The 12,681-nt window shown below is 43.9% G+C and overlaps 1 protein-coding gene across 6 annotated transcripts in view; it reads right to left on the reverse strand.

The window, feature by feature from the left end:
* The window catches only part of GTF2I (general transcription factor IIi), a 100,232-nt gene extending 87,551 nt beyond the window's left edge, over nt 1–12,681 (reverse strand). For all 6 annotated transcript variants that reach the window (XM_028109816.1, XM_028109813.1, XM_028109815.1 and 3 more), the window contains exon 1: nt 12,324–12,681. The gene's annotated coding sequence lies outside the window, so the exon portion shown is untranslated. The remainder of the gene's footprint in view (nt 1–12,323) is intronic.

Genomic DNA, 12,681 nt, shown 5'->3' on the forward strand with positions numbered 1-12,681 from the left:
GGTAACAGTTAAGTAAAATTACTAGTTTATCATTAATATCATTACCTATACTTTAAACATTAATATCAGAACTGGAAATTAGTATAATGTGGTAATTAAGAGCATGGGCTCTGAATCCGACTGCTTAGGTTGATGGCACCTGCCGACCTTGGAACACAGGATGGCTGTGAAGATTAATAAGTGCCCTAATGCAAGCAGTGCTTAGAACAGTAAATGCTTTTATAAAAAGCACCCAAAAAATGTTACTAATTACTGGTATTCTTGCCCAGCTCTTAAGGCATCCCAAGATTTGACACATCCTCCAACAGAGAGCTTGTTTTTTTTTTTAAGATTTTATTTGTTTACTGGAAGCAATCTCATTCTTAATCTCCTAAAGCACTTCTCTTTTGATTGCTGGGATTCAGTGACCCCCTTACACTTGGCTTTCTATGATGTGTGCATTTGCCTCACCTCTTTGACGATATTTTAATCACTTCTGTATCTCCCTAGCTTCTCAATAAATATTTTAATGAATAATAAAAAAAAAGATTTGTTTAAGTAATCTCTACACCCAACGTGAGGCTTCATTTACAACCCCAAGATCTAAGAGTCGCACACTCCATGGACTAAGCCGGCCAGGCACCCTGAGCTTGCTAATTTTAAATTAACAATATGCAATCACGGGTCTGGTTTAATATTAGTCCTCCTAATGGATCAAATCTGTCCCTGTGGCGTCCTCCTTCTACAAAAAAGCCCTTTCAATGCATAGTGCTCCTTCACGTGCTCATCTCTAAACTAAGCATCCCTAGTCTGTCCTGTGCTTTCCTTGTAATATCCTTTACCTTTATTACACCATCCTCAAAGAATTCCAATTTCTCCAGGCAAGGTCCCAGAAGTGAACTCAACATCTCGGATAAGATCAGTTCACCAGGGCGCCTGGGTGGCTCAGTTGGTTAAGCGACTGCCTTCGGCTCAGGTCATGATCCTGGAGTCCCGGGATCAAGTCCCACATCCGGCTCCCGGCTCAGCAGGGAGTCAGCTTCTCCCTCTGACCCTCTTCCCTCTCGTGCTCTCTCTCTCTCATTCTCTTTCTCAAATAAATAAATAAATAAATAAATAAATAAATAAGATCAGTTCACCAGACACTACACTTGGACCTATAACTCCCAGAATTCCCGTATTCCTCGCCTATTATCACAGAGGAATATTTTAATTCATGTTGCTAAGAGTTTAACTCCACAGGCTTAATAGGTATTTTCCAAAGGGAAGAAAATCAGGTTAGTGCTTCATTCAGAGGTTCCCTTTCACAAACATTTCAAAACAGAATATAAAGCATCACAATTTATATTAATATAGTAACATATATTTAACATACATACTTCAGCAAACAAGAGAAACAGAGCCAAAGAGCACATTTTAGTTTAACTTTCATTAATTTTAGAAATTCTATGTAATGGCAAATGCTTAGAAATAAAACTAGAAATCCCTAAGATGAACCTTTGCTCAAGATGGATTTTTTAGTCAAGGCTTTTAAGTTTCGATAGTTGGCTTTGCTTACATTTAAGATGCTTAATTCTTCATTTCTATCTACTGCAATAAAGCTGGTAATCATGCCAGTAAACCCCAAGCGATCTCTCAAGAAACGAAATACATTTGAAAGGTTAAGATTTGAAATGATCTCTAACAGGGCGCCTGGGTGGCTCAGTTGGTTGGGCGACTGCCTTCGGCTCAGGTCATGATCCTGGAGTCCCGGGATCGAGTCCTGGCATCGGGCTCCCCGCTCAGCAGGGAGTCTGCTTCTCCCTCTGACCCTCCCCCCTCTCATGTGCGTTCTCTCAAATAAATAAATAAAATCTTAAAAAAAAAGGAAAGAAAGAAAAAAGAAATGATCTGTAACAGTTTTATTTATCCTTAAAACTTAACACCTTTCTCCACCATATTTTGAAAAACATACTGAGATACCTAACAAAAATAGCTAAATTTTATGTGAAAGGAAGAATTACAAAATAATAAAATGAAGCCAGGGAAAGAGGATCTGCCCAACTGATGGGTCACAACTTCAGTCCTGAGCCTCACAAGTAGCCAAAGCAATGTCCTTGAAAAACAAACCAATCAATCGATCAATCAATAACCCGTATCAGCTATTCAGGAAGATCGGCAACTTTTCTTGGCACTACAGTTCAAGAGAAAATGTTTGCAAGTGTATAACTTATCCTTTTAAATTGGTAGTCCAGATCTTGCTCTACCAATACACCAAGAATGTATCCCTTTGACCTTATTACATATTTTAAAATTATTTAGGACTGGGAAAGCTGGATCACGTGTTCTTTGTCAGAGAGAGACAAAGCGAGAGAGGGAACACAAACAGTGGGAGTAGGAGAGGGAGAAGCAGGCTTCCTGTGGAGCAGGGAGTCCGATATGGGGCTCGATCCCAGGCCCCTGGGATCATGACCTGAGCTGAAGGCAGACACTTTATGACTGTGCCACCCAGGCACCCCTGGATCACTTGTTCTTTTTCTAACTTTGTACGAATAGGAACAGGAAATGAAAATCAAGTAACTACGATCTACAAAGTCCCATCTTTATTTTTTCTTAATGCACTGTTCACAGATGGCAGGCAACAGAGCAAAGCTATTATGAACGCCAATTTTGGAATGAGACCAAAGTTCTGAATTCAAGTTCTATCTCCAGTACTAGACATGACTGACCTTGGGATTCTTGAACCCCAAACTTCCTACTCTGGAAAATGACAATAATATGTGCACTTACCTCACAAAGTTATCAGAATGTAAGTTAAGTACCTGCTGGAGTTTCACACAAGCATTCACGAAATTAACCATTTAAAAATTTAAATTTCATTAAAATAGTTACTTTTAAAACACATATGTAATGTATCTATTTATTTACATATAAACTCTCCAAATCCAAGTCTGATAAAATGAAAATTTCCCAACTAGTTGCTTTAATTACCACTAAATAAAATAACCTACCGTCTGATGGGGCAGGAAAACTAATGAGAAAAGTGTCAAAATAAATCACTGCTTTTTTCCCCATTTATTTTCCCCAACTTTATTGAGGTAATAATTGACATCTAACATTGTGTACGTTTAAGGTATACAATAATCACTGCTTTGAAATGTTTTTAAAGCTTGCATGTGGGGGTGCCTGGATGGCTCAGTCAACTAAGGATCTGACCTTGGCTCAGGTCAAGTTCTCAGGGTCCTCAGATCAAGCCCTGCGTCAGGCTCCCTGCTCGGCGGGGAGTTTGCTTGTCTCCCTCTCCCTCTGAGCACGAGCTTGCACATGCGCACTCCCCCTCTTTCTCAAATAAATAAATCTTAAAAAAAAAAGTATGCATGTATTTACATCAAATGTGGTCCTCAAAAATTGTTTTAAATTTAACTTTTAAAAAAGTCACCTTACTCCAAATATCTAAAACAAAGAAACTAGAATGAATACACACACTCAACTTAACAGTCTTTATCATGAAGCTCTCAACAATATAATCTGCCCAGACCAGTATCTTCCAAGAAACAGATTGTGTCCTGAGGCTTCGCAGAAGAGCTAACACACCCAGGCGGCCCTCAATATGTTGGGTAAGTGAGTAAGTACTGCTCCAAAAACAGTAAGGGATCCCTTCTCCAAAGCCTAAAACATAGAAGGTTAAGAGTGAATAGCTCAGCCACTCATTTTGCTAGTATAAGGAAACTGTTCTGGGGCACCTGGGTGGCTCAGTCAGTTGAGCGCCTGCCTTTGGCTCAAGTCGTAATCTCAGGGTCCTGGGATAGAGTCAGGCTCTCTGCTCAGATGGGAGTTTGCTTCTCCCTCCCTCTGCCTCTCCCCCGTCTCGCGCTTACACTCTTTCTCTCAAATAAATAAATCTTTTTTTTTTTTAAAGATTTTATTTCTTTATTCATGAGAGACAGAGAGAGAGAGGGAGGCAAAGAAAGAAGCCGGCTCCCCACAGATCAGGGAGACCGATGCAGGGCTCGATCCCAGGCCCCTGGGAACATAACCCGAGCCGAAGACAGACGCTTAACCAACTGAGCCACCCAGGCGCCCTCAAATAAATCAATCTTAAAAAAAAAAAAAAAAAAGGCTGGGTTCTTAAATACCATTGTTAAAAAAAAAAAATGTTTTTCCTACAGATAAAGGCTATAAATAAAGGGAAAAATTATGAAATAAATAGACTCAAAAAGTGAATATCTAGTTAAGTGACTACCCCACTGTTTTACAACACACCCTAGAAAAACTATTCTAAAAGCTTTACAGAAGCAATTGACATGATAAAAATCATTTTTTAAAGTGGGCTCCACACTCAGCAGAGCCTGAACTCACTAGCCTGAGGTCCAAGACTTGAGCCGAGATCAAGAAATGGACACCCGACCAATTGAGCCACCCAGGTCCCAGAAAATAATTTTTAACTTACTGTAAAAAATACTAAGCTAAGGACTATGCATGCAAATGGAATCCAAACTCACACTGCTATCCTCAAAAGGATGAGACCCATACAATCAGCAATCCTCACAGACTCTAACCAGGGCTCACTTTAACCAAATACCTAAATTGGATCGAACTCTTCACTCCTCTCTGCTTCTACAATTATACTATAACATAATCAACACAGTAGTTTCAAAAAATTATTTCTTTGGCCACTCTATAAAAAAACAAAAATCCAAAAACCACTATTTTTTTTTTTAAGACTTTACTTATTTGACAGAGAGAGAGAGAGCAAGAGCAGGAACACAAGCAGGGCGAGTGGGAGAAGGAGAAGCAGGCTCCCCGCTGAGCAGGGACCCCCCCCGACGTGGGGCTCGATCCCAGGACCCTGGGAATTATGACCTGAGCCGAAGGCAGAAGCTTAACAACTGAGCCACCCAGGCGCCCCGTCCTTCCTTTTTAAATTCTTAATAGTGGTTTTTGGGGGGCGCCTGGGTGGCTCAGTTGTTAAGCATCTGCCTTCAGCTCAGGTCATAATTCCCAGGGTCCTGGGATCGAGCCCCACGTCAGGCTCCCTGCTCAGCGGGGAGCCCGCTTCTCCAGCTCCCTCTACCCCTCTGCCCCGCTTGTGCTCTCTCTTGCTCACACTCTATCAAATAAATAAATAAAATCTTAAAAAATAAAATAAATAAAAAGGAAGGATATTCTGACACATCCTGTAACATGGATGAACCTTGAAGACACTATGCTAAGTGAAGCAAACCAGTCAGGGAAGGACAAATACTGTACTTAGGAGGTCCCTGAAATCATCAAAATTACAGGCAGAAAGTAGAACAGTTGAGTGCAAGGGGCTGGGGTAAGGGGAAACCTGGACTGTTGTTTAATGGGCAGTTTCAGGTTAGGAAGATAAAATCCCAGGGGTGCCTGGGTGGCTCAGTCGGTTGAGCGACCGACTTTTGGTTTTGACTCAAGTCATGATCTCAGGGTTGTGGGATGGAGTCCTGCATCGGGCTCCACGCTCAGCGGGGAGTCTGCTTGTCCCTCTCCCTCTACTCTTCCCCCTGCTCTCTCTCTCTCTCAAATAAATAAAAGCTTAAAAAAAAAAAAAAGTCCTGTGAGATGTGATGGTTCCAACAACATATGTGACTGTACCTAACGCCCCTGAACTATGCACTTAAAAATGGTTAAAATGGGCGCCTGGCTTCCTCAGTCGGTAGAGCATTCGACTCTTGATCTCAGGGTCGGTCATGAGTTCGAGCCCCATGTTGGGCATGGAGCCCACTAAAAAAAAAAAAGTTTTAAAAAATGGTTAAAATGATTACTGATATGATTTCTTTGTAGTATATTATAAATTTTATGTAGCTATCATAATAATTAACAATACACTAAAAAAAAAACTATGAATGAAAAATGGTCAAGTTCTGTGGTATGTATATTTTACAACTTTTTTTTAATCACTATGCGGAACCACTTGAAAGAAAGAGGTGTTCATGGTGGAAATGGCAGAAACAAATTTATTCTTTACAAAGGGGACAAATGCATTTTACGTGGGTTTTCTACACTATTGGGAGATTTGTTCAGATCTATCCAAATTCTTCTGCTCCAAAAAAAAAGCACTGAAAAGAAAAACAATGATCCAGCAATTCCACTCCTGAGCATATACACAAAAGATTTGAAAACAGGCTTCAAAACACACTGGTGAACCAATGTCCACACTGCATGTCCATACAGCCAAAGGGCAGAAGCAATCTAAATGTCCATCAACAGATAAAAGAACAAATAAGCAGCTGTACACTATATAATGGAACATTATTCAGCCATGAAGAGAAATGAAGTTCTGACACAGGCTACAACATAGATGAACCCTGAAACCAATATGCTAAGTGAAATAAACCACACACAAAATGACAAACACTGTTAATGCCACTTTAAAAGAGGTATCTAAAACAGGCAAGGGGCCCCTGGCTGGCTCAGTCAGTAGAGCATGCGACTCCTAACTCAGGGTTGTGAGTTCAAGCCCCATGTTAGGCGTAGAGCCTACTTAAAAATAAAATAAATAAATAAATAAACAAGTAAGTATAAAGAATAAAATAGGCAAATTCAGAGAGATAGAAAGTATATTAGAGGTTACAAGAGACTGGGGGAGAGGAGAAATGGTGAGTTATTGCTTAATGGGTACAGAGTTTCTATTTGGGGTGAAAAAAAGATCTTACAGATAGTGGTGATGATTGTACATTTTGAACGTAATCAATGCCACTGAATAAAAAATGCTATGTACAAAAAAGGCTTAAATATGCTTAAAAAGTGGCAGAAAGAGAAAGAACAGGAGGAAGAAGTGAAGCTAACGGATTTCCTGGTAACTGTTCAGCCAATTTTCAAACTCATTCCAGAACTAGGGTCAATTTCTATTTCCTCACTTATAAAGTGGGCATAATATATGCTGTCACCCTTCTTTGTCAAATTATCGATGAAATAATGTAACTGAAGTGTTTGGTGCCTGGCGACAAATAAGATAGCTAAAATTTTCTTACCTCCTTTAATTGCCCTGCAAAAGCCAAGAAGTTACAACTACCTTTCAACTCCTTTACTACTTTCTATCTCAAATACGTCAACATCACCAGTAGGGAAAGAGGTTACTACCTCTAAAACTTGTGAGGGCTGAAGACAGAAAACAGGCGCCGTGAATTTATGTGTTGAGCAAGCAGTTCCAGAAGGCTATTTTTCAATTATAAAATTCACTGTGCACAAGGTAGACATGTTTCATCTCCATTACACAAATTTATAGATTCTCAGCTTGTTTGAAGCAGATACCCTAAATAAAACCAAACTCTTCACTATTCTGTTTGTAGAATTATAGATATAATTCTATGATATAATCTCATACCTGTACTTTAAGGGGGAAAAAAAGAACCATTATTTCCTTTGCCCTCCTACAAAAACAAAACAATTTAACAGTCACAAGGAAAAAATCCCAAGAAGTCCTTGCCTTTCCAGAACTTATATTCTTCAGTTTGGGGATATTAACCTTGTAGTCAGTATTACTGGGACAATTTTTATTTCCTTAGAAAATTCAATTTCTCAAAAGTATTCAACGCAGTATTTTTATGGCTAATATTTACTGAACGCTTATTGTTCACCAGTCCCAAGCACTTTCAATCTTCACAACAACCTGTAAGAGAAACAAGGTTCTCTCATCATCATTCATACTTTTTTAAAATAGGGAAAATGAGGCACAATGAGGTGAAGTGAATTGCTCAAGGTAACAACCAGAAGCAGCATGAGCCAGGATTTGAATCCAGGCAATCTGATTTCGGAACCTATGTCTATCAGAGCCGCACTAAGTCATATTCTTCTCTCACAATTATAAACTCATTTTGCCTCTCAAATTATGTTTTAAATAAACAAATTATTTGAAAATCCTCTATAGTTTTGGGGGTTTTTAAAGATTTTATTTATGAGAGAGAGAGAGCAGAAGCTGGGGGAGGAGCGGAGAGGGAGAGAGAATCCTCAGGCCGACTCCATGCTGAGCCCCACGCAGGGCTCGATCTCACAACCCTGAGATCACGACCTGAGCAGAAACCAAGAGTCTGACCCTCAATGAACTGAGCCACCCAGGCGCCCCAAAAGTACTCTATGGTCTTCAATCAAGGAACAGTGAGTGAATTCTCCCATCAACTCTGAAAATCCCTGGCTATTTCGAACTTTCTCTTATGTTCCCACTAAACCAAAGTGGAAAAAGCAGAGGAATAAGTAAGTGCCAGAAAGAAAACACAAACAAGCCAGGGGAGAAACACAAGGACTGTAGAAGCAAAGAGAATGAAAGAAAACAAAAACAGGAAAAAACTGCACTGGTGAGAGTTCCAGCAAAGCACAGGCAAGAGAGAGAATGGTAAGGGACAAAAAAGAATGGAAATTGAGTATCAAGATACCACCTTCAGCACTTGGGATGATTTTATCCACATCATTTTTCCACTGTACTTACATCCTTTAAATACTAATTCTCAATTTTATTCCCCCAGCAAGTCACCTCAGGCTACACTCTGACCAACTGAATATTCTGCGTGTTGCTCTGTTGCCATTTAAACCGCCTTGATTACAAGGAATCTCAACTTCACAATTATAACCAAATGATTTTTTTTTAAGATTTTATTTATTTATTTGACAGACACAGCGAGAGAGAGAGAGAGAGAGAGAGAGAGAGAGAGAGAGAGAGAACACAAGCAGGGGGAGTGAGAGGGAGAAGCAGGCCTCCCGCTGAGCAAGGAGCCTGATGCGGGGCTCGATCCCAGGACCCTGGGATCATGATCATGACCTGAGCCGAAGGCAGACACTTAAGGACTGAGCCACCCAGGCGCCCCATACCAAATGATTGACTGCATTTGCAACTTTCTTTCAGTTAGTAACAATGAATAAGCTTCACCCAATGAATGTATACAACTTTTGAAGAAAAATGCTACCAATGATCATTAGTAGACTGCTACTGATAAAATTCTTGGCAATTACCTTTCAGGTAAATTGCCTCTAAGGTATTTCTAAAACAGTATTTCTAGCAGAAATACTGTTCTCAGAGTATTACTTCTCAACTATTCAGAAAAATTTTCCCTTACACATACATAAAAATCACTTGATCAGCATCTGTTTAAGCCAGTGGTCAAAACAATTTCATGTGAATTATACCACACCACAGTTATGAAGAGAACCGCAATATTTAAAAACGCATGCTTTCACTGAAGAAACCATGTTAGAACTGAATCAGGTGGAATGCAATGCATAAACTAGCCAGCAGTAATAACTGGAAAGGTTGTTTAGTAATCTCTCAGTGTCTTATTTACGGCTCCTTTAATAACAACCTGGAGAAGGGCCCTTGTCTTTTATGTTTTGTTTTGGAACACACGATCCATCTATGGATCATCAAAAATGACAGAACATTCCTCCTACCTAATTTGAGTTACTTTCTCCAGAAAGAAATCCATTATAATAAACTAAAAAATCTTTCTCAAGACTTGTGCCCCAAGAAAAAGAACCTCAGAAACTACATTTTAAGCACAGTCTTTGTAGTCATTTTTTTTTAAAGATTTTATTTATTTATTTGACAGAGAGAGACACAGTGAGAGAGGGAACACAAGCAGGGGGAGTGGGAGAGGGAGAAGCAGGCTTCCCGTCGAGCAGGGAGCCCGGGGCCCGGGCTCGATCCCAGGATACTGGGATCATGACCTGAGCTGAAGGCAGACACTTAACAACTGAGCTACCCAGGCGCCCCCTTTGTAGTCATTTGTAAAAGTAAACCAAATTGGGCGCCTGGCTGCTCAGTCAGTGCAGCATGCGACTCCTGATCTCAGGATCCTGAGTTCAAGCCCCATGTAGGGCCTAGAGCCTACTTAAAAAATAAATGAAAAGAAAAAAAAAAGGAAAGAGAAAAAAGTAAACCAAATCGCTGGACATGCCTGGGGCTTGGGAGGGGGTGGGGGGAGATTCGGGGCTACAGGGGATCAGCACCTCCCCCATCTCAGCGTCAAGCTCAGGCCCCATCAGGCCTTTCAGGGTTTCCAGACTAGATTTGGTGGTGGGACGGGATGCTACAGCCATCTCTGAGAGGAGATAATAAATGCCAGTGTGGTAAATAAATTAAAAAATGAGAGTGGAAAAAAAAGCCAAGATTATTTAGGCTTCTAATTTTACCCTGTACTTAAATCCATGGCTCCTTTTAAAACCTGAGACTTAGGGGCGCCTGGGTGGCTCAGTCGGTTAAGCATCTCCCTTCAGCTCAGGTCATGATCCCAGAGTCCTGGGATTGAGCCCCATCTCGGGCTCCCTGCTCAGCAGAGAGCCTGCTTCTCCCTCTCCCTGCCTCTCTGCCTACTTTGTGCTATCTCTCTGTCAAATAAATAAATAAAATCTTTAAAAATAAATAAATAAATAAATAAACCTGAGACTTATTAAACATAATTTCATTAAAGAAAATCTAGAATAAATTTCCCACACTCAAAACTTATTCTGCACCGTAGTGAATGGCTCTCAAAGTGCCTTCCTTGCAGCAGCAGGGCTAACTAGTTAGAAATGCAATGATCGGGACCCACCCCAGACCTGCAGAATCAGAAAGTCTGGGGTGGGGCCTGGCAATTGTGTTTTAACAAGCCCTCCAGGGGTTGCTGATGCTCCGGAGTTGGAAAGCCACTGGCTTAGGGGTTAAGAGTTATATTGCCTAGGCTCACATCTTGGAGTCAAGATTGACTTGCTGAGTAATCAAGAGTAAATTACTCAGCTTCTCTAGACTTGTTCCTCATCTACACAAGGGAATTAGGGGGTTGTTTTGAAGATTAAATAAGAAAATACACGTTAAGTGCTTAAGAGGGATGCCGGGCACTTAGGAAACATCATCCAAACGTTAGTTGTTGTTACTACTATATCCAAGGCCCTTTGACGGTTTGTACACTGGGGAGACAAAAGGCGGAAAAGGCTTAATCCCTACCCCTCCTACCCACTGACTAGGCAGACACGAGTACACAGGGAAGTACCAAACACACTCATGGGGGAAATAAAGATACCCTCCTAGAAGGGCCACACAAGTTGACTGGGACACCGTACGAAGAAACAACAAATTCTAACCGAACAATGCAAGAGACGGCTTTCAGTGACTGGATCTGAACAAGAAAAGAGTTACAAAGCCTGAAGAGAAGAAAAAGTCCTTCCGGCCGAAAGTTGTGAGCCAAGATCCAAAGAAGGAGGAAAAGGGAAAGCGCCCGGCAGTAGAACTCTGGGGCTGAAGAATTGACAAAATATACAGACGTAGCAGTAAGTAAAATGTCATTCCCAGTCGTAGGCCTTAGCCTCGGGAAAAAGCTCGGCCTCCTCAGAGCACTCCGATGCACCCTCATTTGCAAATTAACTTCCCCTTCTGATCCCTGAACGCCCAAAGACTACTTTTCTGCACTCGGGCCCATCAAGCCATTGTCTGCAGCGAAGTTGAATGCAAAGAAGTGAGAAGTCTGCACGGAGTCCCGCATCAGCAGGAGCGAGCACTGCTCGAACGGAACGAGACATCTGAACATTCTCAGCCAATTGCCGCAAAACCACATTAAAAAAAAAAAAAGCTTGCTTTCTTAAAGGGCAAAACTTGGAATAAAGTGGACGGGGGAGAGGGAGGAGGGTAAGGAGGACAGTTTTTTATCTTCTTCCCTCCCTGAAACCCCGTCTGGGTACTGGCGGAATCCAGACGGCTTCTTTTCATGGCCTGAAGGCTGAGGTTTTCCTTCCGGTCATTGTGTTTATTTCCCCCCAAGAACAGGCCCCGCGGGGCCGGCACGCCGGCCCGGCCCGGGACAAAGCCCACTCCGGGCTCCACCTGGGCGCGGGCAGGGGCGGGGAGGAGCAGGGGCGGGGAGGGGCGGCGCTCCCGGGCCCGCCTGCCCGCCGGCCGCAGTAACCAGGCAGCGCGGCAGCACCGCCCCGGCTGCCCGCCGGCCAATCCGGCGCGTCTGCTGCCCGGGCGCACGAGCCCCGGAGACACCAGGCCGAGCGCGACCCCACGGCTCGAGCCTGGCACCGCGCGCGCACCCGCACCGCCCGAGCCGGCCAATCAGCGGCCGGGCATGCGCAGCCCGCAGGCTCGCTCGCGCGCGGGCCTCACGCGTGAGGCCCCCCCACGCAGCGCCGGCGCGCGCGCCCCTCCCCCACGCGCACCCAGGCGCGCGCGTGCAACTGTCGTCCCCCGCGACCGCGTCCGCTCCTGCCCCACCCCCAACGCCGGCGGCCCGGGGGGGTGGGGACCGGGTACTCCTACACGGCCGCCGACGGCCCCCAGACCCCAGTCTGTGCAGGCCCCGGAGGGAGCGCGTCTCAAATAAAGGCCCTGCTCGTGATGGCAACCGGGGCGGGGGACGGGGGATGAGGCGACAGGGACTCACCCGAGTGCAGCCGCCTCCAGGCAGCGCCGGGGCTGGGCGAGCCGAAGGGAAGCGAGTGTGGGCCGCGCGCGAGCTGCGGCCGCGGCGGAGCAGCTTCGGGCTGAGGCGAGCGGGCGAGCGGGCAGGAGGTGAGAGGGCGAGGGGCCCGGGCGTCTCGGCCGAGCTCCTGTCACCGCCGCATGGCCGCCCCGGCAGGGCCTCGCTCAGCGCCTAGATCCGATCACAGGGGACCGAGGGAGAGGCCGGGATAACCGTGGCAGGCGGGCGGCCTCAGCTAGAGAGCGCGTGCGGGGAAGCGGGGGGGCGATCGGTGGCCCCTTTTCTCTGCTCTCCGAGCTTCTCTCTCACCCTCCTCCTC

This window comes from Eumetopias jubatus, unplaced genomic scaffold (assembly GCF_037043125.1).
Source record: "Eumetopias jubatus isolate StellerSeaLion01/CBP00866 unplaced genomic scaffold, mEumJub1_p1.0 scaffold_12, whole genome shotgun sequence".
Classification (NCBI taxonomy): Eukaryota; Metazoa; Chordata; class Mammalia; order Carnivora; family Otariidae; genus Eumetopias; species Eumetopias jubatus.